The sequence below is a fragment of the Physeter macrocephalus genome, chromosome 18 (genome assembly GCF_002837175.3).
Source record: "Physeter macrocephalus isolate SW-GA chromosome 18, ASM283717v5, whole genome shotgun sequence".
In the NCBI taxonomy this organism is placed as follows: domain Eukaryota; kingdom Metazoa; phylum Chordata; class Mammalia; order Artiodactyla; family Physeteridae; genus Physeter; species Physeter macrocephalus.
Genome location: NC_041231.1, coordinates 53,879,620 through 53,906,914, shown reverse-complemented (window position 1 = coordinate 53,906,914; position 27,295 = coordinate 53,879,620).

The following is a 27,295-nucleotide window of genomic DNA, read 5'->3' as shown; positions in this document are numbered from 1 at the left end:
TTGGTGGTGCATGGATTAGAAATTCACATTGCTGCCTCAAGCAATTTTGATTCCCATTTATAACTATTCCAAAATGTAATCTTTAAAATACCTGAAATGTTTATTTGTAATGTCTAATATAAGAGCCACAGTTTAAAAAATAATTAAATCATTGCCTATATCTCCACCACCTTGTTTAAGAGGTAGAATACTAATACCAACTCTTAAAGTCTCTGTGTGTTCTTCTTTGATGTCCTTCCATCTCGTCTCCAGAGATAATTACTCTTCTGAATTTTGAGTTAATCAACCGTATACTTTCCTTCACAGTTTTACCCCTATTTATTTGTTCTTAAATATTTATCCACTTGTTTTGTGTATTTTGGCTTTTATTATCAGTAGCGTCAGGAAATGTATTTCTTGGAGTATTTCCCCTTCTGTTTTCAATGTTGCTCAGTAATTGATTATTGACCGTACCATGTTTATATATTCATTTTTCTACTGCTAATAATTTGTTAAGAATTTTCGGCCATCACAAACAATACTGTTTTCAATATTCTTGTGCATGTCCTCACAGGGCAAAGATGCAAACCTTGTCTACAAGGTATACGCTTGTCAAAACCCACAGAACCTACCACGCGAGAGTGAACCCTAATGTAAACTATGGGTGTATTGATATTTACTTACTAACTGTAACAAATACATCACATCAATGCCAGATGTTAATAGTAGGTGAAACTAAGGGGAAAATAGGGAGTATATGAGAACTCTCTGTAGTTTCTACACAATTTTTCTGTAAACCCAGAAGTGCTCTAAAAATAAAGTATAAATTTAAATTTTAAAATATATATACTAATAAATATGTGAAGATAGCTAGGTAAGAAGGTATATAGATAGACACCATAGACAAATTCAATAGACAGACGTTAGATTGGTAAAAGTACTTGAAACAAGATGAAATTGATATCTATAACATAGAAAATATTTTAACAAATTGGCGTTAAAATGATATAAATAATAAAATGAAGAGAGGACAAGAATATCCAATTTTGAAAAAATCCCAGTGGCCAGCATTTACAAAAATGTTCAATCTCAGTAGTAGAAAAGGAAATGAAAATTAAAACTATAATGAGATATCACTTAAACCCATCTGTTTCACAAAAAATTAAGAGTGATAGCATTTACTATTGAAAGTGATTGAGAAAATGTGTTGTCTTATATACTGTTGGGGAAAACCAATTGGTAGAGACATTTGGGTAAGCTATTTGGCAATATCTATTAAAGTTAGGAATGTGCCTGCCTTTAAACCTAGGAATCTCATCCATGAAAATCTCTCTCTCAAAAATGAAAGTGTACATTATAATAATGTATATGGAATATGTTTATTACATGTAGAGGGATAAAAAACTACATCTATTGTGGTTTTCTGTTTCTGGGGAAAAGGCAGAATAAATTGTGGTATGCTTCTAAACTAGCTATTGAGCTAGAGAAGTATTAATAACATGATCCTAACTAAACCATGAAGTAGTCTCTACACATATTGGCATATGATGATGTAAGTATGGAAAAACTTATGTATGAGCATATGCCATGTTGTTACCATTAGGTGTAGGAAGAAGGGCCTTTATGGGTGGAGGGGGAAGGTTTGCCACTTCTACAAAAAAAATTAAAATAAGATCTTATATTCATAAGTAAGTGTATCCACTATTACAGTATCATACAGAATAGTTTCACTCACCTAAAAATTCCCTGTGTCCTACCTATTCGTTTTTCCCCCCCATCCCCCCCTCATGTCCTGGTAACCACTAATCTCTTCATTGTCTCATAGTTTTACCTCTTCCAGAATGTCATATAGTTGCAATCATATGGTGTGTAGAATTTTCAGACTGGCTTTTTTACCCTTTGGTTCATTTACTCACTCAAACCTATTCACTCACCTAGCGACGTTACGTTTCTTCCATGTCTTTTCATGGCTTGGTACCTCATTTCTTATTATTGCCAAATAATACTCCATTGTATTGATGTATCACAGTTTGTTTATTGATTCACCTAGAGAAGACATCTTGATTGCTTCCAATGTTTGGAATAAACTAAATAAATGAATAAAGCTTCTCTAAAAATTCATATGCAGGTTTTTGAACCAAGGGGTAAAATACTCCTGGAGAGAGAAGTTTGGGAATGTCTACATCATAACTGGTCTCCCTGCCTCCACTTTATCCTGCCTCAGTGTAGCTAGTATGAACCTTCAAAATTGTGAATAAGGTCATGTCGTTCCCGTGATCAAAACCATTTCACCATACTTATAATGTAATATGACTGCTATAACCTTTAAGTCTCTACCTGATCCAAATCCCAACCCATTCTTCTCCCCCACTGCCTACCACTGAGGCAAAGACAGTATCTGCAGCATATACGACCAAGTACAATACAATTCTAAACATTTAAAGGATTCCTACAAATCAATAACAAAAAGACCAGCAATCCAGTAGAAAATATCACTAGGAGATTTTAATCAACTCCTTAAAAAAATCCAAAAAGATTATTCAGATGTTCAAAAAACATAGAAAAAATGCTGAATTTTATTTTTAAAAAGGAGGAATTTAAATGAGAAGATATTATACATCTGACAGAACGGCTAAAATTACAAACATTGACAACACCAAGAATTTGTGAGGAAATGGAACATCAGAACCCTTATGTACTACTAGCAGGATTAAATAATATGTACAACTACTTTATTAAATGTTTTGGCAATATCTATTAAATTTGGACACAACCATACCCTATGAGTCAATGTTTCCACATCATCATACATCCCTAAGAAATTTTATGTGTGTGTGTGTGTGTGCATCAAAATATCTATGAAAGAATACTGATAGCAGCAAAGCAGCATAGGATGGATAAATACACTGTAGTGTGCTCATTCTATGGAGTACTATACAACGAGAAGGAATGGGCTAGTCAGATACAATAACACGGATGAACACCTTCAATATAATGTCAAGCAAATGAATCTACAAACAAAAGAGCATACATGGTCTATTGGCATTGTTTGGAGTTCAAGAACAGGTAAAACTCATTTATGGGATAGTAGTGGGAGATAAGCAGGAGGAACTAGGTAGGAATTGGAAGGGACATGAAGGAGGCTTCTGGGATACCAATCATGTTCTGTTTCTTCATTTAGGTAGTGGTTTACTGGTGTGTTCATTTTTGATAATTTATCAAGCTTTGTGATTTTGTGCACTTTTCTATAGATAGATAGATGATAGATAGATAGATAGATAGATAGATAGATAGATAGATAGATAGATAGATAGAAAAACGTTTGTATGGTCAGGCCACTCAAGGTAACTGTTTCCTGCTCTCTGTATACCCCCTGCCTGACCAGCATCCGCTTCACCTACACCCTCCTCACCTGACTGACCTTCTTACACACTTGCCTCTGCCCCAGCTGGTGATTGTTCTTATCAAAGGGGAGGTGAGGGGCATGCTTCTCTGCTGATTTAGTGTCCCCTGGTAACCAGTGAGACAACCTGATGTAATCCCCCCTATAACTGGTAACCTCCACCTGCCTCTGAGAGGCTGTCGCCCTGTCCTGCCGTCTGCCCCATACGGTGGGGTGTCGCTCCAGGACCTTGCTTCAGACATGTAAGAGTCCCCTGTGCATTAAACCACTGATATCTCTGTTGCTGACTCCAGGCTCTTTCTTCAGTCTTGAAGCTGGACAGGTACAGGGCTTATAGGCCTGCAGGGTACAGCCCAACAACGTCAAAAAAACAAAATAATAAATTAGAAGAAAATCAATGTAATCCAACAATATGCCATACAGTATGCTAGAGAGAATAATTTCAAATATATGACCCCTAAATAACTTGAGTATATACGTCTCTTTTCCTTTTCCTTTTCAATACTTGCTAATTTCTATATGATAATTTTGTATTCTTTTTATAATTTTTGAGTACACTACTAACCACAGACATTTTTTTTGCATGATTGCTTCTTTTGAAGACCAGAAGGACAATCACTAAATTCACTTTAGAAGGTGAATACTCACCTTCTAAAGCTTTAGTGAAATCTGTTGGAGGGATATCATCCTAAAATTATTTATTGGAACCAGATATTTATATTTCTAAGCCTATGGTCTTAGCTACGTATTTAATTTCTGTAGTTTCTTGTCTTTATTATTTCTGAATATAATTTTTTTTTACCGAATTGTTGAAAGGATTAAGAAAGGAAGCATTCTGAAGTACCTGACATGTAGAATGTAAATACCTTTCCATGCTCACCCATCGTCTCTTTCCTTGACAGGAAAGAAAGTTGCTAGCTCTTAAAAACCACGCGGCCAGGGCATTGGGCTATATTTTAATTTTAATCAAAATTCGGTAATCTATAGCTTGATTGATTTCACACAACCGTATACATCGGCACAAGAGGCCTGAGATCAGACTGGAAAGAAAGTGGGCTTAGAGAGCATTTATTATCACAAGGAACTCAGGGTACATGTAGACTGAAAATAACCATTCTCTGCAATCATCAAAAACCAACACACCAAGTGTGTTGTAAAAGGCTTGTGTTACAAGTCTCCTGTAAAAGGAAAATTGTTAAATGGAGTTCAGAAATTCCAAATTTATGACAACATCAATGATAACAATTGGTTGCTAAATCTTAAACAGCAAATGGTTAGCTGGTTATTTATTTCAAAGAGACACATTTTGGATTCCACAATGTATTTGAAGCCACTGGGAAATCTCTCTTGTATCGAGTTTGTTTTGCAGAAGGCCTTTATTTCTACTTTCTCTTAGGCTTTGGGGATCAGGTCTTATTTCAAAATCCAAGTTGGCAACTCAGTAAAAGGCAAGGTGTCAGCACTTTCCAATAGCCTCGAAGAAAACTAAAGCAAGGTGCGGGTGGGGGCGGGGGGTGGGGCGCGGAGGCCGGGGAGGAACTCTCTCAAGGTTTCACTTTTCAGTTTGCCTTAGATAATCCTTGAAAAGTTCAGATGCTTCCTGGAGACTTATTTGAGGGACCTTCAGGGACTCCAAGATTCCTCTGGAACCTATTTTCTGCAAGATGGTTAATATCTTCTTCTTTCTCAACACAAATAATGCCAAAACATTTTTTTTTCTTCTCAAGCAAGTTCTGTTGCACTTTTCTTTACGGATAGATTCTGGAGGGGTCAGAAAACATTCTAACAAAGTGAAACTGGAGACAGTGTGTGAATTTTTAAATAATTTAATTAATATGTTTTCCAAAACAAGCTATGGGTTAGAAAGAATATGTTTATAATTGCATTCTAATTACTGCATTCTTATTTGTAACTTTGGAGCCTTTTACTAGAGATATATCACCAGGCAGGCATGAAAAATGGAAGCAAACAACATTCTATATTATTTTATATGAACATTTTATTCGCAGACTTTTTAATATACTCTGTTATTTGTTTTCATATATGAGCGCATTTTGAGGAGGGCATTATGACCCAAGTAAGAGACAGACACAAAAGATCACAAATTTTGATTCTCAATATATGGTTCATGTTAATTTCTCCTGGAATGAAAAATCACCAAAATGTTTTGATTTATCTTATTCCTATCACCTGCGCAGGCTAGAAGAAACTTATTCAGATCTAGAAATATAGGATAGCCTCATTATATCAATATTCTTATATCCATTATATCATATCAATATCCCTGCATGATCTAAGATTAACATAGAATTACCATCTAGTCTATACCTAGTAGCTTTTGTTATATAACAAAACGCCACAAAACTGGTGGTTTAAAACAACTGTTTTATTTAGCTCACAAGTCTGTGGGTTCGGTGGTTTAGTCTTCTGGTCCAAGCCACTTGGCTGATCTCTGCTGGCCTGTCACGTGTGTTTGTGGTCAGCTGGGGAGTGGGCTCATGACAGGGTGATCTGGGTTGGCCTTACTCATATGTTGGTGGTTGAGAGGCTACTAACCAGGGTGACTTGGTTCTCCTCCCAATGGTCTTCTGTCTTGTAACAGATTAGCAGAAACTCGTTTTACGTGGTGCTCTCAGAGAGCATCAAGAGAAAAGGTCCAACATGAACAAGTACTTTTCAAGTATCTGAAAGCCACATGGTCAAGCCCAGGGTCCATGTGTGAGATTACAGAAGGGGTGATCACAGGGAGGTGTGAATGAATTAGGGGGCATTACTGCAGTATCAACCACATAGTTCCCTTGCTTCATTTCATAGATACTAAATTAAGATCCCAAATTCTACACTATTTGGAAGACATAGTTACATGATACTTTTGCCTGACTATCTCTTTTCACCTCTGTCCTGGTTTGTTGCTCAGTCCTTGTACAATTTTAAAAATTTTGTACTTCTTTTAGAGCAATGATTATGTTTGTCTTCCTTACAAGGTTCTTAGTTCTTTGAGGAAAAGGATCTTAATTTAGCACATAATAAGCATAGCATCAAGTAAATGAATAAATAGATGAGCTAATAAGGAATTAGTTGGTAATCACTTTTCTCAAAGGGATTTCTGTGTGGTGAAAGGACAAACAGGTTGCCACTTAATTTGTAGAGTTCCTGTGTAGTAAAGAATTAACCTTAGCCCCCAAAATTTCTGGCCTTTGCCCTCAGCTCCTGTGAAGTAATCTTTAGACCTGTGGAATGTCCTACCTGATAAAAGTGTCTTTATTTACCTGGGGACCTTGGACCACACGGGGCAGTCAACAGTTTATGGTGGGATCTGCTCCGTGGTGTATCTGCTCTACTTCTGGAATAGTGAGAGACTCAGCCACATGGAAAGTTAACCATGTTAAGAAAATCAGAGAGGGTTATAAAGGCTATAAATTTAATAAAACAGGATAATCTGAAAAGATCAACTGCTACAGGTGCTGATAGGAAAGAATATTTAGAAAGAGTAGCTGGGAAATGTGTGTCTGAGGATGCGATATTTTTCCTGCAATTGGAAGACAGTTAGGGACCAGCCATGCCAATATGTATGGCAAGAGATTTCAGGAGGAAATGTTGCTGAAAGGTCAGTGTGGCTGGATTCTAATGACAGGGGGGCAGAGTTCAGTGGACCAGGTCAGAGATGTGAGGAGGAACCTAGTCATTTGGGAAATTGGTTCTCCTAGTGTGGGCCAGTCATCAGCATCACAGGGGAGCTTATCAGAAATGCAGATTCCCAGTCTGATCTAGACCTACCAAGTGAGAAATTCTGGTGGTGCATCCCAGCAGTCTATGTTTTAACAAGTTCTCCAAGTAATTCTGATGCATGTTTCAAATTTGATTACCACTGATGTAGGTTCTTGAAGCCCTAGTAAAGGTATAGTTTTATCTGAAATACAATAAAAAGTGATAGAACCATTGAATGGCTTTAAGCACAGAGACAGTAAAATTTGATTTGTATTTTAAAATCACACATCAATGGCTGTGTTATAGCAGGGGGCCTGAAGAGAAATGAGGAAATCAATGCTGGTGGTGCTGCCATCATCCAGGTGAGAAGATACAGGGTAAAGTGCTGCTAGAAAATAGTGAAGGCATATGGGATACAGTTTGCAATTAAATATAAAATTGATTAGCCTTTAAATGAAAGACTTATCAGAGCTTCTTTGACCCTCAGTGCAGTGTGAACCTCTAAAAGAATTGTGTAATATGGGATTGATCCCCATTTGCATTTCACCATGGGACCCTTTATCTTCTGTGCCGTTACACATTTATAGAAAATCTCCTAGGATGCTTGCTTTCATGGAAAAGAAACATGGTTTGGAAAACAGTGCATTAGTGCTAAGAGGGAAAGAAGTCAAATACTTTATAATTAAATAAGTCGTAACTATATAACTTGCTTTAAAAATAAATGTAGTTTTCAAGAATATTCAGCCACTACCAGGCTAACCAAGTGGTTTTCTAATAAAAGCCCCACTTTGGTTAATACATAAGAGTTTTGCCTTTTAAAGAACGTCTCCAAGAGAGCTGCCCTCTCTGTAAGTCGTAACTACAGTTATTCTCTGCACAAATAAATGGTCATTTTAAAATATGCAAAAGCACTATAATCAAATTAGAAGGAATTATATTTCCTTTACATATATATTTTTATAATTTATTTAGCAAATCCCTCAAAAAAAAGGATGTGTTTGGCCCAGGTGCAAATTATAAATTTTAATTTAGTAAAGTATGGTTTTGAAACCCTTTATTATGTGAATGGTCAGTCTATTCTGAGATTTTAAAGGATCAAGTCACCTTCTGATGAATGGCATTAGCAAAGCAATACTCGATATGCTCCAAAATTAGCTGGAATTCATCCTTTTTTTTTTAAATGACAGGGAATATAATTTAGAAGTGTCAGACCCAGAAAGTTCACGTTCTCATGAAAGTTCCCTGTGAAGAAAAAGATGCGTTCACTCTGGACTCTTTTGGCAGAAGGCGTGAGGCATCACCATTTTTCTGAACTTGTATAAAAGTAGTTTTTAAAAATCTGTGAACACCTTCAATATTGAGGTCTTTTCTGATGCTTACACTTTTATACTGTCAATAGTTTTCATCTTTCCTCCATTCAGCAGGGTTTTTTTTTTTTCTCTTTGAGAATTTTCTTTTGAAAATGCTGAGCTATTATCAAGGTGCAGTAAACAGAACTCTCCTATGAAGAATGCCTGTTTCAAGCAGGCCTCTAGGCCTTCAGAAAGGACAGTGAAACAAAACCCACTCATTATCATTTCTCAGACTGAACCGGGCGAACTGTGACAAAGCACGCTTGTGGAGAAGCTATCTGCACCAAGCACTTCTTTTCACGGGTAGGGCATTTGACCCCAAGGAACGACACAAACAATGAACGTATGTTTTCCTCCTTTGCTTATATTTAGAGAGTAATTTAAAAATAGATTACAGAAAGATTGAATATTCTAGAGTGGCTGGCTTTCCTAGCTGAGCTCTTAAAAGCACTCCAGATTGTTAACAATCATAATTATACCTTCACTCCTGGATACCGGAAATAGCACTGTCAATACAATGATATCCTTTTAGTTCAGACTGACACTTGCACAAAAATGTAGGAGGTTAAACTGGGACTTTAAAACGGACACTGATGATTGTTGTGTTGAAATTGACATAGACAATATCGAACATGTGTATAATATGTTGTTTTAATGCAGAATAATTTGAGAATCAACTGCAAAGAGAGCTGACCACTCATAAATACTTGTTTGACGATGCAGTTAATATCAAAATGAACTAAAATTCTGGGGAAACCTTCAAAGAGTTCAAACATTAATGTGCTTTTTGTCACTTGACTATCTGAGACAGGTGTTTCAATTCCTCTTCACAAAATTTCTGTGTATTCAGACTTACATGTTAAAAGAAAAAAAATCATCAATATTTAGGTTTCCTTAATTCAAAATTTATACTTGTCTTGGTGTGTAAATAATTTGAAACTTAAAAAAATAAGTTTTCAGTGAGCCTGCTGCTTTGACCATGTGTTAGACTTAGAAGTGGTTGTGGTGGGTGTCTACTGTTTACCTTCAATCCCTCCCATCCTCTATACCCCTCTCCACACTCATTCTCACAGATTCACACACACACACATACATGCTTTCTTTGGATTTACTCCTATCTCTACCACAATAAGTGCACCCAGCTAATTCACTACTGTTGACTGGTACAGAGGTGGGTCCAAGATCAAGGGGGTTCAGAAATCTTCCCTGGGATTTTTTATTTCCCAGATTTGAACTGGAGCTAAAGATGCTATTCTTCTATAGTGATAAAGCCTGGAGCGTGACATTAATAACTCGATTGTTTTTTTCATTTTCATTACCATTTGTAAGAAAGAATTCCAATATATTTAAATAAGTGTGCGGAGAAAAGCAGAGATGAGAGAGAGAAAAGGAGTGAGACCTCCCCACACCTCACTTCCTGCCAATTGCCTGTGGTTATAAAAGATATCACAGTATCTTTTCAATAATTCCCAATATTTGCTTATCCCAGCTAAAGTTGGGCTTCTGTATATTCCAACGCAAAGAGTCCTGGCTAATCCATTAAGAAAAAAAATGCTTATTTCTGAATGGAGGGAAAACAGATTTTGGTTTCTGAAGGATCTTAATTTGAATACCAGGTCAGTAATTTGATTGGCTGTGTCTTTTGGGGTAAACTACTTTTTCCTCTATACCTCAGATTTATCTTTGATTAAAGAAAAAATAGGTAAAATAGTACCCAGTTTACTGTAAAGACTAATATATCACAACGCATGAAAATTTGAACTATGGTTCCCTTTCCCTTTCTTATCTAGGTATTTCTAAAACAAACTATTGCAAAAAATGAAACAAGATATTTATGGTAGAGGAAGAATGGAAGTGATAATTTTACATCTATTTCTTATTGATTTTAATGATAGGGCAGTTTTCGTATAAGTTGACAAGCACCTATTAGAATGCTCCCAATGATAATGATATTGTTTACTCAAAATTAAATGTCACTGGGTGCAAGTTCGAATAAAAGTTGGAAAATATCATATTCAGATACACAGAAGTCTATGGAATGACTTGCTAAATGAACCACCAACAAGCAATGGAAAAAAATAACCCAGGAACAAATAAATATCTGTAGTATTTTGGAAAAGGAAAATTCCAAGTTTAAAGTGAATGAATAGCCATGCGTGGAAACTTTGTTTCACATTCAGCTCCAACTTTCAGGCTTGTGTAGCAACCTCCCAGGTTAATATTTTCTGCTAATTGTGATTTTCAGGTTGACCTTGTATATTTCACGGATGCTCTCCCTTACCTCCATTGGCTTTCTCCACAGAACAGAGGTAGAAAGCTGGACACCACCCCGGGAAGATGAATGAGCAGTGAGGCATATTCTTTGTCAGACAAGGCTGTGTGAAGGATGGGGAAGAAAGCTCCATTCACTAGGCACTTAGCTTGAAAGGACGAGAGACAAAAGAATTGATTCTGATGGGGAGTGGAGTGTTAGACCCTTCGTTTGATGACAGAAAAACCTTTCTTTAGAGATAACATGACACTCATGGGTGGATATCGTGGAGAGCAGGGCCCTTGATAAACTGATTCCTATTGTAAACTGTGATATAATGTCAATTACAGGTATATCAACTTACCTCAGCACTTCACTTTATAGTGTATAAAATCCTTTCTCATACCTGAGTTTAGTTCACCTCCAGCAGCCTGGAGTAATAAGTAGGTCAGGAATTAAAGCCTCAGTTATCTCAGAGGGCTTATATTTTTTGCCCAAAGTCACAACCAGTGAGTGCTGGGGCAGGGTTGAAAGCCAGGCCTACTAGATACAGCCAAATTTTGCTATCATCTCCCCATGCTGTCCATGCATGTGAGCACCTGTGAGTCAGGCCTCCCCAAGAAACCCTGGGATGGAGCGTGGTTAGTGGTTAATACTCTGTCTTCCTCCATACTGTTTTCTTTCACAATTTTATTTCTTCTTTTTTCCCCCCTGTATTCCTGTTTAATTTATATTCCTTCTCTCCCTTACTCCCCTTACACTACGGCATTTTTCTCTACTCTAAACGTATATATTCAAAGTATTTTAACAGCTATACTACCACTGCTTTTCACAACAATCCTGTAATGGAAGAAAAAATTTCAGCCCCATTTACCTGTGAGAGAAGCTGATATGCAGAGATGTTCTACAACCAAGCAGGGCACGAAGGCAGTATCAGTACCAGGTTCCCAGATGCATGAGGACAAGCAGAACCTTAGTGCCTTTCACTGTTTTAAAGCCTTGATAAGAAAACCAGTTTCACAGCCAGAAAGCAGGTTGTCAATGTATTTAAATTCGTACACCCACCCATCTATCACCATACATATCTATCCAACAGAGAATGTTACTCTTGACTCTGAAATGACAGAGGTAAAAAGATCCAATGGTCCCTGCCGTTAAAGAACTCACAACATGTTATGTGAGACACACTTTGGCAGATCCTATGGGGGAAATAATGAAGAATGAGCCACTATTCTAAAGAAGTGTGCCCCTAGGGTGGAGATGTGCAGGTGCACTTATTAATGGGGAGGTCATTCGAGTTGAGTGACCAAGACTTGATACCAAAGGTCTTGAACTGTGTGTGACTTTGGCAAGTTATTCTCCTTGAGATTTTAGGCAGAGGAAATAACATATTGGGAAGGAAGGGTATTTGGGTCAACAACTACATTTAAGTACTCTGAGAGTTCTAGCTCTTCCATTCTTTTCTAATTGATGTTACATAAATTCTCTCTCCTAGCTCCTATCCCTACCCCCTGCGTGCCCAGAATATGGAAACAGACACATTTTATATTAAGTTTACATGCATGAATAATATCTGCAATAAAAGCTATTAAGTCCACTGAATTCAGTATTCCCAGACCATTTTTATATTGCCCTTTCTGCTAATTGGTGCCCAAGGAAATGGATGTGACACAGGATCTGGAAAATACAGCAGAAAACCAAACAAAACTAACTGCAGCAAAAAACATGGTTTAAACAAGAAATTAGTTACCTTACAGTCTTCTTTAGACATACTATATTTATTGACATGCTAAATGAGGCCAAGATGAGCAAGGGAAATACTGATTAAGAGAATAAAACTGAATTTTAAATTCCAGTTTAAAAAAAGAAGAGCTAATAAGAATTAATGGTGTTGAAGGAATCGATGAGAACCAGTAATCTATTTTTAAATAGTGCAAAACAATATGACTATGTATTAGATTGCTGTAAGTTAGCAAATAAATAGGAAATAAGGTTTACATTTTCTAGGAAATTGTAAATCTTGACAGTGAGTTTCAAAGAATACTTCTTTTGCCAAAATGTCTACATTTTATACTGATATGTCACATTGTTTGCCCTGCCCCACCCCAAACACACAACTCTATCCATTGTCATTTTGATTTGGGTCATGATTAACACCCAGAATATTTCATCTTTGAAATCCGTTAAGAATGTAAACATTTTAACCAGAGCTTCCTACAAGTATAAGTAGTTCTGCCTAGGCTTTAGGAATAAGTCAACTGGAGCTAGGGATATTTAGCCTGGAAAAGAGAAGAATTAGGGGAATATAGTAAATATATTTTAAAAAGTGAAAGATTAGCCTGTGGAAGAAAGATGAGTTTTGTAATTTGGGACATCAGGAAATAGAATCAGCACCAGTAGATAAAGGTAGAAGAGAACAGTGTGGTTCATAAAAAGGAAGAACTGTCTAATAATTAAGCATGATTGAAGCTGAATGGCTTGGAGGTGGCCAGTTCCCTGTCCTTGGAGGCGTCTTTGCAAATGCTCAGTATCCACTGAGTTGGAGTGTATGAGAAGAGATTAAGTGGCAGATTGAAGAGTAAACTAGAGCAGCATTTTGAAAACTGTGGGCTATACCACATTAAAGGATGTGGAATCAAATTAATGGATCTTGCACAGCATTTTTAAAGGAATATGTTAATTGTTTTTACAAAAAGTAGTCATTCATGTTTATTGCAGATAATATACAAATATAGGTAAATTTAAAAAATAATCCAGAAAACAGTATTATAGAGAAAATCATCTTAATCACTGTACTTTCTTTTAACACATTTCTGTCTTGTAGATATATGTCTAAGCATATCTATTACCTATCTATATATGTAGGTGTGCATATTAAACGCATATTTAAATATATGTATACATTTCTAAATACACTTCTTTTTTTTTGTTTTTTTTTTCCGGTACGCGGGCCTCTCACTGTTGTGGCTTCTCCCGTTGCGGAGCACAGGCTCCGGACGCGCAGGCTCAGCGGCCATGGCTCACGGGCCCAGCCGCTCCACGGCATGTGGGATCTTCCCGGACCGGGACACGAACCCGTGTCCCCTGCATTGGCAGGCGGACTCTCAACCACTGCACCACCAGGGAAGCCCTAAATACACTTCTTTAAAAAAAAAAATTTTTTTTTTAAATTATTTATTTATTTATTTATTTATTTATTTATTTATTTTTGGCTTGGTTGGGTCTTCGTTTCTGTGCGAGGGCGGCCATGGCTCACGGGCCCAGCCGCTCCACGGCATGTGGGATCTTCCCGGACCGGGACACGAACCTGTGTCCCCTGCATTGGCAGGCGGACTCTCAACCACTGCACCACCAGGGAAGCCCTAAATACACTTCTTTAAAAAAAAAAATTTTTTTTTTTAAATTATTTATTTATTTATTTATTTATTTATTTATTTATTTATTTTTGGCTTGGTTGGGTCTTCGTTTCTGTGCGAGGGCTTTCTCCAGTTGCGGCAAGTGGGGGCTGCTCTTCATCGCGGTGCGCGGGCCTCTCACTGTCGTGGCCTGTCTTGTTGCAGAGCACAGGCTCCAGACGCGCAGGCTCAGCAGTTGTGGCTCACGGGCCCAGTTGCTCCGCGGCATGTGGGATCTTCCCAGACCAGGGCTCAAACCCGTGTCCCCTGCATCGGCAGGCAGACTCTCAACCACTGCGCCACCAGGGAAGCCCCCCCCCCCAAATTTTTTTTATTGACTGCACCATGCGCCTTGCCAGATCTTAGTTCCCCAAGCAGAGATTGAACTCAGGGCTCTCAGTGAAAACCTGCAGTCCTAACCACTGGACTGCCAGGGAATTCCCAACATTTGAAATATATCGTTTTCTTCATATGTTTGGAGGGCTAAAAAGCCCTATAAGATATTTTAAATTAATGCCGCCCTGGTAAAAATGTAGCAAGTCCTGTGCTTTGCACTCTACATATATTGTTTTGCCTAGTTCTTATATCCACAGTGAGGTAAATATTATTATGCCCAGTTTACAGATGAGGCTGCTAAGGATTAGAAAGATTAGTTTTGTTATCTGGGCAATTTATCAAAGTCAAACCAATAGTGTCTGGCCTGGAATTTGAACTAAATGTGTTCTAAACCACTGGCTGTAGTGCCTGGGGTTTGCCAGGAAGGGAAGCGGAGTCTGCAGGCTGAAGCCTGCAGGGTGTGTTTTGTGGCTTCGCGTATATACGCGTGCGGGGGGCTGCTGATGGGTAAATACAGGTCCACATGAAAGGGCAGTAAAAGGATGGGCTGGGATGCGCTTAGGGTCGCGGTGGCCCAGAGAATGGCAGAATCAGGCCCGAAAAGCTCCTCCCGTCACCCCTCGTCCAAGAGGAAGCCAAGTCTCAGAGGATCTCGCGAGTTCTTAGGAGGCTGGCAGGAGTGGCCTGGGAGGAGAAACACCTGGGTGCCTCACGTGCCGAAGTCGGCTGCTCGCAGACTCCTTAGAAGGGAGTGTGGCTCACACCACTTACCAAGCAAACACTTCCTGTGGCTGCCTCCCATGCTGCCTTCCGCAGGGCGTCCCGTTAGCGGCCTCTTGCCCAGCCCTCCCCAGCTGTCGAGGATATGGCTGTGGCTGGTGGCTGTGCAGGGGCGGTACCACCCAAGGCCTGAGTGGGAGAGTGAACTGCTCGAGCTTGGGCTGCAAGTCTGTCGACTTTTGGGAGGCGAAAGGGCCAGGGCAGCCACCCAGGCTGCTGGTGTGCGCCACTGGAGGCCCCATCTGATGTCTGCCAGGTCCAGGGCTGCAGCAACCTGAGCGGGCCATGCCACTGCACGTCCTCCGGGCTGTTGTTCCTCTGCGCTGCGCCGGGAAGCAGTGACGGGCCTAGGAGTTGTCTTCGGAGACCACAGCTGCCTGTTCCTGGAACCTTTCCCCTGAAGAAGAGCCTCAGGCAATTGCTCTCTCTTTCTGGAAATGTAAATTTGTTCGGTTCCTATGGAAAACAGTGTGGAGGTTTCTCCAAAAATTAAAAATAGAGCTGCCATGTGATCCAGCAATTCCACTTCTGGGTATATGTCCAAAGGAAATGAAAATAGGATATCAAAGAGATGTATGCAACCCCATGTTTATTGCAGCATTATTCATAGTAGCCACCATAAGGAGACAACCGAGGTCTCCATCAATGGATGAATAAAGAAGATATGTGTGTATACATATAATGGAATATTATTCAGCCACAATAAAGAAGTAAATTCTGCCATTTACAATAATATGTATGAACCTTTGGATCTTGAAGCCATTATGCTAAGCATCAAGGTAAGACAGAGAAATACAAATACTGTATGATATCACTGATATGTGGGATCTAAAAAAGCAGAACTGGTACCAGAGGCTGGGGGCAGGGGTAGGGAAATTGGGGCTGTGTTGTTTAAGGGTACAAACTTGGAACTAGTAGATAAATAAGTCCTGGAGATCTAATGCACTGCAAACGGGTTATAGACAATAATACTGTTTTATAAACTTCAAAGTTGCTTAAGATGCTAGATCTTAATTGTTCCCAATACGAAAAAGAAATGATAATCACGTGAAGTGATAGAGGTGTTAGCTAATGCTACTGTGGTAATCATATTACAGTATAAAATTGTATCAAATCAGGACATTATTCTTATACAATGTTCTATGTCAATTATATCTGAATAAAGATAAAATTAAAAAAATTTTTTAATGTGTGTAGATCAGTTATGCACCACAGACTGTATTAAACTCATTTTTAATACTTTGATGCCAGTGTTGAACTTGCATTCTAAGTTTTTCACCACCTGGAAATTAAATTATTTGGATATTTATCCCATCTTGGCCTCTAACCAGTTGTGGGACCTAAGATGAATCATGTTTCTACAGGTCTCTGTCTATCAGCATTGTACTGGCCAGGGCGCTCCAGAGAAATAGAACCAATAGTAGGTAGAGAGAGAGAGAGAGAGAGAGATTGGGAAAGAGAGGGAGAGATTTAAGAGAATTTTTATGGGGTTTGGCTCACTCGGTTATGGAGGTTGAGAGGTCCCATGATACACTATAAGCTGGAGAACCAGAAAAGCTAGTAATATAATTCAGACAGAGTCTGAAGGCCTGAGAACCAGGCTCCTCTGTCTGAGGGCAGAAGAAGGTGGATGTCCCATCTCCAGAAGAGAGAAAAAGCGAATTTGCCCTTCCTTCACCTTTTTGTTCTATTTCGGTCCTCAATGGATTGGACTGTGCCCACTCACATTGGTGAGGGTGACCTTCTTTACTCAGTTTACTGATTCAAATGCTTCTGGAAATGCGCTCACAGATATACCTAGAATAATGTTTTACCAGTTATCTAGGCATCCCTTAGCCCAGGCAAATTGATACATAAGTTTAACTATCACAAGTGTTTTGTTTTTTTTTAAGGTATAATATGTAATGCAGTAAAAGTCACCCTTTCTAGTATAAGTTATGTGTTGCTGACAAATGCAAGCAGCTGCGTGACCACCACCACAATTAAGATACAGAAAAGTTCACCTGCCAAATTCCCACATGTCCTTTTGTAGTCAACCCTTCCCCCCCAACCCCCAGTCTCTGGCAACCACTGTACTGTTTTCTGTCCCTATAGTTCTGCTTTTGCAACAGTGTCATAAATGGTATTATACAGAATCATACTGTCAGTAATCTTTTGTGTCTGGTTCCTTTCACTTAGCCTACTGCTTTGGGAATCATCAACATTGTCTCATGTATGAATAATTTGTTCCAGTTTATTGCTGAGCAGTATTCCATTATTGTATGGATGGACCGTGGTTAGTTTATCCATTCTGTGCATGAGGAACACTTGGATTGTTTCCAGTCTTTTGCATGGATGACACTAGATCTGCATTCCACCCAGGAAAATGTAGGAGTTCCTGCTGTTCTGCATTTTTACCATTGGTTGGAATTATCAGTTTATTATTTTTTTCCTTTTATTTTAGCCATTCTAATAGATGTGTGGAGGTGGTTTATTCTGGTTTTAATTTGCATTTCTCTAATGACTAATGATGTGGAGCACTTTTTCATTTCCCTATTTGTCATTCATATAACTGCTTTGGTATAGTTTTTGTTCATATATTTTACTCATTTTTAAAAATGTGCTTTATTTTCTTATTATTGAGTTTTCAGAGTTCTTTATATACTAGATGCAGGTCCTTTAATAGTTATATAATTTGCAAGCTTTTTCCCAGTATGTGGCCTATTTTTAATTCTCTTAACAGTGTCTTTTGAAGAGTAGCTCCTCTTAATTTTACTTAAGTTCAGTGTATAAGTTTTTCTTCTGCGCACCTCACTTTTGTGTTATATCTAAGAAGTCTTTGTTCAACTCAAGGTTAAAAAGATTTTCTCCTGTGGTTTCTTCTGAAAGTTATATAGTTTCAGGTTTTATGTTTAGGTTTATGATCCATTTGGAAATAATTTTTGTATAAGGTGTGATATATAGATTGTGATTCATTCATTTGGCTTATGAATATTCATTTATGCCAGCACCATTTGTTGAAAAGGCTATCATTTTTCCATTGAATTACCTTCGCACTTTTGCAGAAAATGAATTGATCATACATGTGGCTCTATTTGTGGACTATTTATTTATTCCATTGATCTATATATCAAACATTTTAATGGAATAAATACACTAGAAAAATAAAGAAAAGAGAAATGAAGGAAAGGAAATAAAACATGAGAGGAAAGAAGGAAAGGGAAGGGAAGGGAAAAGAAAGGAAAATATAAGTATGTATCTCTCCTGGTAAGGGCAAATGTTATTTCATGAAACTTCTTGTTCAGTTAAATGTGTGTGTGTGTGTGTGTGTGTGTGTGTGTGTCTACTGAATCATCCTGTATAGTACTTTTGAGGTTTCAGTCACAACTAGGGAAATATTGATTTAGATGTCTTTTTCTCCCCTCATCTAAGAGCTCTAAGATTGATGCCTTAGTGGTTTGATCTCATTCTGGCTCTTCCCCCTCACCTGTAAATACATTGCATGAAAGATAAACAGCTGAAATGATAGAATATTTAAGATTTGAATATATTTGAGATAATGGAAATGGGTAATGTGCTCAATAAGGACTATATTCTCATTTAGATTTTCCTACCCATGTTTTACATGTATGCCCTTAGGAAAATTAACCCCATCCCTTTTATTTGTTTTCTGCGATCAATCGATCCATCGATAGATAATCGCCCAGTTCTACTTTTGTTCTCTTCAATGGTTCATGAAGTTTGCAATTCCTTCTGCCTTTCCCTCAACATATGTGTTCCCCTTCTTCTACAATAACTGACTTCATGATTAGACAAATGTCATTTAGGAAAAAAAATGCATTCGTGTGTGTCAATGTGATTATGTTCTTACTGATGGTATATAGGGTGAAGTGTCATGTGACAGATTCAGAGCTTTTTAATTTATTTTTTCCTTGAATGAAGTACTGTCGTGAATACTATGCTCTATTTCATTCTTTCCTTTTTAATCTTTCCTAGTGACTAGATTGAGCATGGAAGCTTGCAAATTTGAAGATGACGCTCACACCCACCAGTGCTGAAAGGAGCCTGAGTTGCTGAGAATTCCATAGAGTGAAACTGTCATTCCAGCTACTGTCAGCATAACACTGTTCATTTAGGTAAGGAACACTCAACTTAGATCCTGTTTTTTAAATTTATTTTATTGAAGTATAGCTGATTTTTGATGTTGTGTTAGTTACTGGTGTACAGCAAAGTGATTGTTATTCATATATGTATGTTATATATATATTATGTATTCTTTTTCATATTCTTTTCCATTATGATTTATTACAGGATATTGAGTATAGTTCCCTGTGCTATACAGTAGGACCTTGTTGTTTATCCATTCTATATATAATTGTTTGCACTGCTAGTCCCAAACTCCCAGTCCAACCCACCCCCCCAACCACTAGTCTGTTCTCTATGTTTGTGAGTCTGTTTCTATTCGTAGATAAGTTCATTTGTGTCATATTTTAGATTCCACATATAAATGATGTCATATGGTATTTGTCTTTCTCTTTCTGACTTCACTTAGTATGATAACCTTTAGATCCATCCATGTAGCTGCAAATGGCATTATTTCTTTTTTTAATGACTGAGTAATATTCCATTGTGTGTTTCCTCTTTATCCATTCATCTGTTGATGGATATTTAGGTTGTTTCCATGCATTTTAAATAGTGCTGCCATGAACATAGAGGTGCATGTATCTTTTTTGAATTACAGTTTTGTCCAGATAGATGCCCAGGAGTGGAATTACTGGATCATATGGCAACTCTATTTATAGTTTTTTGAGGAACCTCCATAACTGTTTTCTATAGTGACTGTATCAATTTACATTCCCACCAACAGTGCAAGAGGGTTCCCTTTTCTCCACACCCTCTCCAGCATTTGTTATTTGTAGGCTTTTTAATGATGGGCATTCTGACCAGTGTGAGGTGGTACCTCATTGTAGTTTTGAATTGCATTTCTCTAATAATTAGCAGTGTTGAGCATCTTTTCATGTGCCTATTGGCCATCATATGTCTTCTTTGGGGAAATATCTATTCAGATCGTCTTCCCATTTTATTTATGTATGTATGTATGTATGTATGTATGTATTTATTTATTTTTTAATTTTTTTCGGTACGCGGGCCTCTCACTGTTGTGGCCTCTCCCGTTGCGGAGCACAGGCTCCGGATGCACAGGCTCAGCGGCCATGGCGCACGGGCCCAGCTGCTCCACAGCATGTGGGATCTTCCTGGACTGGGGCACGAACCTGTGTCCCCTGCATCGGCAGGCGGACTCTCAACCACTGCGCCACCAAGGAAGCCCTTCTTCCCATTTTTTGATTGGGTTGTTTGTTTTCTGTTATTCAGTTGCATGAGCTGTTTGTACATTTTGGAAATTAATCCCTTGTTGGTCGCATCATTTGCAGATATTTTCTCCCAGTCTGTAGGTAGTCTTTTCATCTTGTTTATTGTTTCCTTTGCTGTTCAAAAGCTTATAAGTTTGATTAGGTCCCATTTGTTTATTTTTACTTGTATTTCTATTGCATTGGTAGACTAACCTAAGAAAACATTGGTATGATTTATGTCAGAGAAAGTTTTGCCTATATTCTCTTCTAGGAGTTAAATCTTATTTTATTTTATTTTTTTAGTTAATTTAGGTTTTTCTGTTACTTACAATGACACAGCCATCATCCCTTGACAGTATCCTGATGTCCCCTCACCACTGTACATGATCCCTTTGTTTTCCCCACTTATATAAATCGTCACACCACACTGATACTGGTTTAGACCAATGGAACTTGGAGTCAGCTGTGATTCTTCGTCTCTCTCCTCATGCAATCCATCAGCAGAATCTCTGTATTCAACCTTCACAGCATGTGTCGAAACCACCTTTTTCTTATCCTTTGAACGTGGCCTGAGCCATCATCATGTCTCCTGTGGATTGTTACAGTTACCCTTCTGGGGGTCTCTCCTCTTCCACAATTGCTCCTTTAATGCAGTTCTCATCAGGACAAGCAGAGAGAGGCTTCTTGAAATCATAGTACATCACTGTACCCTCTGCTCCAACGCTGCCAAGGGCTCCAGTCTCATTCAGTTAATCCAGAGCTCTTAGAATCGCTTATAAGATGGCTTATATTCTGACCCCCTTATTTCTCTACCGTCTTCTCCTCTGTTTTCTCTTATTCTCTTATTTCTATCCACCCTGGCCTGCCTGCTGTTTTCTCTACCAGATACCCTCTTACTCCCAGATACACTCATAGTTCACTCCTTTCCTCCTTTCAGGTCTCTGCTTAGATGTAAACTCATCTGAGAGTTTTTTTTCACTTACATAAAATATTATCCCTTACAACACTTTACGTCTCATACCTTTTCCATATTTTTTACAACACTTAACCTCACAGACATTATCTTTTTAAATTCATATATTGACTCACACAGACAGCAGGGTTTTGTTTTGTTCACTGATGTATCTACAGTACCTAGAACAGTGTTTGGCATGTATGGTATCCACTCAAAAAAACATTTGTTGAGTGAATGAATAAATGGATAAGAAGAAGATGGGTTGTATACTTTTGAATCACGACTGCTATAATCATGATTCGTTTCTACCTAGAAAGTCTTGAGGAATTAATTTACCTGTGACCCTCAAGTTCCTCCTCTCTCAAGTGGGCATAATAATACTTACCCGAGCATCGTGATGTGAGAATTAAATAAAATTATCCTAGTAAAAAATGTTCGTGCACAAGGCCTTTTACAAAGAGAGGTTCAATAAAAGTTTGACAAATCAATGAATGTTGAAAAAAATGTAACCAAAGGCATCTAACGATTTTGAGGGAAAGTATCTTGCATGATTTTCCAGGCTAATGATGTGAGTAAATTCAGATAATCTCCAAGCATTAAATAGAATTTACAGTGCCTTAATTCAGTTCTCCAAAGCATTAAACATCCATGATTAAGAAATATCTGTGTGTCTTATGACTTATCAAATGAATGGTATTTCTGATAAATCTGCAGCATTTGGCTGGAGGCTTGGGAGCCTTTGTGGCTCTTGGCTAACCTCCTGAGAGCAATCTTGGTGAGAGATTGACACTTTCCAAGGAGTACCTTGTCCCCAGGGAAGGCTGCTGTAGTTTTTAACATGCAGAGATGGCCCTTTTATTGCTCTGTTCACATGGAGCGTGCCTCCCTTGGGAGTGCAGTCAGCTCAGATCTGAGCCCTTTTCCACCACAGTAATCCTGAGATTAATTAATTTGGAAACCTTCCTGTCATCCCTGACATCCTTGTCAATCTTCATCTCCTCTGCTGGACTCCTTTCTCCCTCACCTCCTAGCCCAGGCTCTTCTAGTCTTTCTGTTTTATCTCTAGCTCTGTCCACTTCTTCTATCTCAAGACTTTCCATTGAACCCAAAGAAACCCGCTTTTCCTCCTTAACAGCTTGAAATTTCTCTTCTCCTTCTGATATTAACATACACATTTTTCTCTAATGAGGACATTTGCCCCCTGAAGTTATCTCAAGCTTGTGCTTCTCATGCTTTTGTACTTCATATACATACATACCCAGGCTTTGGAGGTAGGTTGGAATTTCTCATCAGGTTTTTACCATAGGACTTTTTGCTCTGATGGAAGTGTTTACTATATTTCCATGCTGTCCAACATGGTAGCCACAAGCTAAACATGACTATGGAGCACTTGGAAGGTGTTTAGTGTCACTTAGCAAGTGATTTTTAAATTTTATTTTATTAATTTAAATTGAATGGTCAAAAATGGCTCCTGTCTACGATATTGGACATCACAGTTCTAGACCCTTTCTCCTCCACCCTCAAGTAAAAGGATACATTTGATTCTAGAGATACCACCCTCTACCCTTTAACTTCTAACTAATTCAGTTAATCAGCTGAACTGATCAATTCTTTGTCTCCTGGTTTGCTCTCATGCATTCAATTTCAAGTCCTACCGCTACTCTGGGTAACTTCAACTAACACACATGTAACTCCTGTTCAGTGCCTGATGCCCTAATTCTTAATATTCTTACATTTAATTTACTCTGCCCCATAAGTTACTCACACCTGAAATTTTAAAGTCCAGCCATGTCATCTTCTGACAACCTGCAACATAGCTGAGAGGAGAAAGGTTAGATAATGATGTTGTTTGCCTCTTAGATGGCCCATCTACTAGAAAGTGTTCCCTGGTGCTTCAGTTTATATTTAAGAAATCTTCCCTACTATAAACCACCAACAACCTGGTCCATGACATTGCAGCACTTAATACTATTCCAACATAATACACTGTAGCACTTAACAGCACTGACTGTAGCTACCTCTTGACTGCTCTATCTTCCCATTAGAACATGGGAATAAAACTTTCTTACTTACGTATTACTGCAGAACAATCACGTATAAGGTTCTCAGTAAATGACTGAAGGTATGAGTTAATGAATGAATGTACTCATTTTATTTGCTGAAGAGAGGAGGGACAGTGATTTATAAACAGATCCCTGAAAACTACCTGAGACTCAGGAATTATGGACAGTGATCTGAATAAAGAAATAGGGCTGTATTCCATCTCCTGGTAATCACAGAGATCCAGGCTGGATCACAGATATCTTAGGGTAGTCTCTTTTTAATGAAGATGTGTATTCATAACTAGAACTTTATCTACCAGATCAATTTTATAGGTGATAATTAGTAATTTCATCAGATTTAGAGCTATTACAGACTTCTTAACTCAGGTTTCACAGCTTTTATTAGAACTTACATTTTTGGATTTTCTTGGTTGATTTTTTTTGTCTGTTTATTTTTTAAAACCACTTTATTGAGATATTATTGACATACAAAAAGCTGTACATATTTAATATATACGATATTATAAGTTTGGAGATAAGTGTAATATATGCTATGAAACCATCACCACAATCTAGATCATAAACATCCGTTACCATCAAAAGTTTCTCCTGTCTTTATTTTTGCGTGTATATGATAAGAACGCAACATAAAATCTATGCTCTTAGCAATTTTTAATTATACATTACAGGTTTGTTTACTATAGGCACTGTGCTGTGCAGAAGACCTCTAGTACTCGTTTATCTTGCATAACTGAGATTTTGTTCTCTTCAACCAATACCCCCTCATTTCCCCATCCCCCCCACCACCTCTAGTAACCATCATTCTACTCTCTGCCTTTACAAGTTTGACTTTTTAGATGACTCATATAAGTGGGAGCATGTAGTATTTGATCTTCTGTGACTGGCTTATTTTACTTAGCATAATGTCTTCTAGGTTCATGTGTATTGTCACAAATGGTAGGATTTCCTTTTTTAATATTCCATTGCATGTAAATACCGTGTTTTCTTTATCCATTCATTCATTAGTGGACATTTAGATTGCTTTCATGTCTTGGCTATTGTGAATAATGCTGCGGTGAACATGGGGTTGCAGATAGCTCTTTGAGATAGTGTTTTCATTTCTTTTGGATATATGCCCTGAAGTGAGATTGCTAGATCATGTGGTAGCTCTATTTTTAATATTTTGAGGAACTACTATACTATTTCCCAAGTGGCTATACCAGTTTTTATTCTTAAGTGTACAAATTTTCCCTTTTCTCCACATCCTCATCAGTACTTGATATCCATTGTGTTTTGTTATTTTTAAAAAATAGCCATCCTAACAGGTGAAAAGGTGTGAGGTAATATCTCACTGTGGTTTTGCTTTGCTTTTTCCTGATGATTAGTGATATTGAACACTGTTTCATATACCTGTTGATGTATGTCTTCTTTCGAGAAATGTCTGTTTAGATCCTTTTCCCATTTTTTAATTGAGTTATTTCGTTTTTGTATGTTTTTTTCTTTTTTTTTTTTTTAAAGATTTTTTTGATGTGGACCATTTTTAAAGTCTTTATTGAATTTGTTACAGTATTGCTTCTGTTTTGTGCTTTGGCTTTTTGGCTGCGAGGCATGCGGGATCCTAGCTCCCTAACCAGGGATCGAACCCACACCCCTTGCCTTGGAAGGTGAAGTCTTAACCATTGGAAGCCAGGGAAGTCCCACTTTTTTCCTTTTGCTCTTTTGTTTAATGTTTTTTTATTGTGGTAAAAGTCACATAATATAAAACATAATATTTTAGCCGTATTTAACTGTACAGCTCAGTGGCACTAAGTACATTCACATTGTTGTGCAACTCTCACCATCATCCATCTTCCGAATTTTTCACCTTCCCAAACTGAAACTCTATCCCCATTAAACACTAACTCCCCATTCCCCCTCCCCAGCCTCTGGCCCCTGGCATCCACCAGTGTACTTTGTGACTCTGTCAATTTGACTATTACAGGTACCTCGTATAAGTGGAATCAAACAGTATTTGTCTGCACCTAATGTATACTTGAATGCATTTTTAAGGTTATCTTAATATATGTCCTGCAAACAGATTGTACCTTTTTTTTCCCCTGTGTTATACAGTAGACCCTCACTAGCCATCTACATCATAACTAGTAGTGTACATACCTAAATCCCAATCTCCCAGTTCATCCCACCCCCTCTCCCCCGTGGTGTCTATATTTTTGTTCTCCATGTCTGTGTCTCTGTTTCTGCTTTGCAAATAAATTGCACAGATACGCATTTATCTGTGATACTTGTTTTTCTATTTCTGACTTATTTCACTCTGTATGACAGTCTCTACGTCCATCCACATCTCTGAAATGGCACGACTTCATTCCTTTTTATGGCTGAGTAATGTTCCATTGTATATATGTACCACATCTTCTTTATCCTTTCATCTGTTGATGGGCATTTAGGTTGCTTCTATGTCTGGGCTATTGTAAATAGCACTGCAGTGAACATTGGGGTGCATGTATCCTTTCAAACCATGCTTTTCTCCAGATATATGCCCAGGAGTGGTATTGCAGGATCATATGGTACCTCTATTCTTAGTTTCATAAGGAACCTCCATACTGTTCTCCATAGTGGCTGTATCAATTTACATACCCACCAACAGTGTAAGAGGGTTCCCTTTTCTCTACACCCTCTCAAGCATTTATTGTTTGTAGATTTTTTGATGATGGGCATTCAGACCTGTGTGAGGTGGTACCTCACTGTAGTTTCGATTTGCATTTCTCTCATAATTAGTGATGTTCAGCATCTTCTCATGTGCCTCTTGGCCATCTATATGTCTTCTTTGGAGAAATATCTATTTAGGTCTTCTGCCCATTTTTTGATTGTGTTGCTTGTTTTGTTGATATTGAGCTGCATGAGCTGTTTGCATATTTTGGAGATTAATCCCTTGTCAGTTGCTTTGTTTGCAAATATTTACTCCCATTCTGAGGGTTGTCTTTTCCTTTTGTTTATCGTTTCCTTTGCTGTGCAAAACTTTTAAGGTTACTTAGGTCCCATTTGTTTATTTTTGTTTTCATTTTCATTACTCTAGTAGGTGGGTCACAAAAGATCTTGCTGTGATTTATGTCACAGAATCTTCTGCCTATATTTTCCTCTGAAAGTTTAATAGTGTCCAGCCTTACAGTTAGAACTTTAATCCATTTTGAGTTTATTTTTGTGTATGGTGTTGGGAAGTATACTATTTCATTCTTTTACATGTAACTGTGTGAAAAATGCCGTTGCCATTGGTAATTTGATAGGGATTGCACTGAATCTGTAGATTGCTTTGGGTATATAGTCATTTTGACAATATTGATTCCTCCAATCAAAGAACATAATATATCTCTCCATCTGTTTTTGTCGTCTCTGATTTCTTTCATCAGTATCTTGCAGTTTTCTGAATCCAGGTCTTTGCCCTCTTTAGGTAGGTTTATTCCTAGCTATTTTAATCTTTTTGTTGCAGTGGTAAATGGGATTGATTCCTTAATTTCTCTTTCTGATCTTTTGTTGTTAGTGTATAGGAATGCAAGAGATTTCTGTGCATTAATTATGTATCCTGCAACTTTACCAAATTCAGTGATGGGTACCGGTAGTTTTCTGGTGGCATCTTTAGGATTTTCTGTGTATAGTATCATGTCATCTGCAAACAGTGACAGTTTTACTTCTTCTTTTCCAATTTGTATTCCTTTTATTTCTTTTTCTTCTCTGATTGCTGTGGCTAAAACTTCCAAAACAATGTTGAA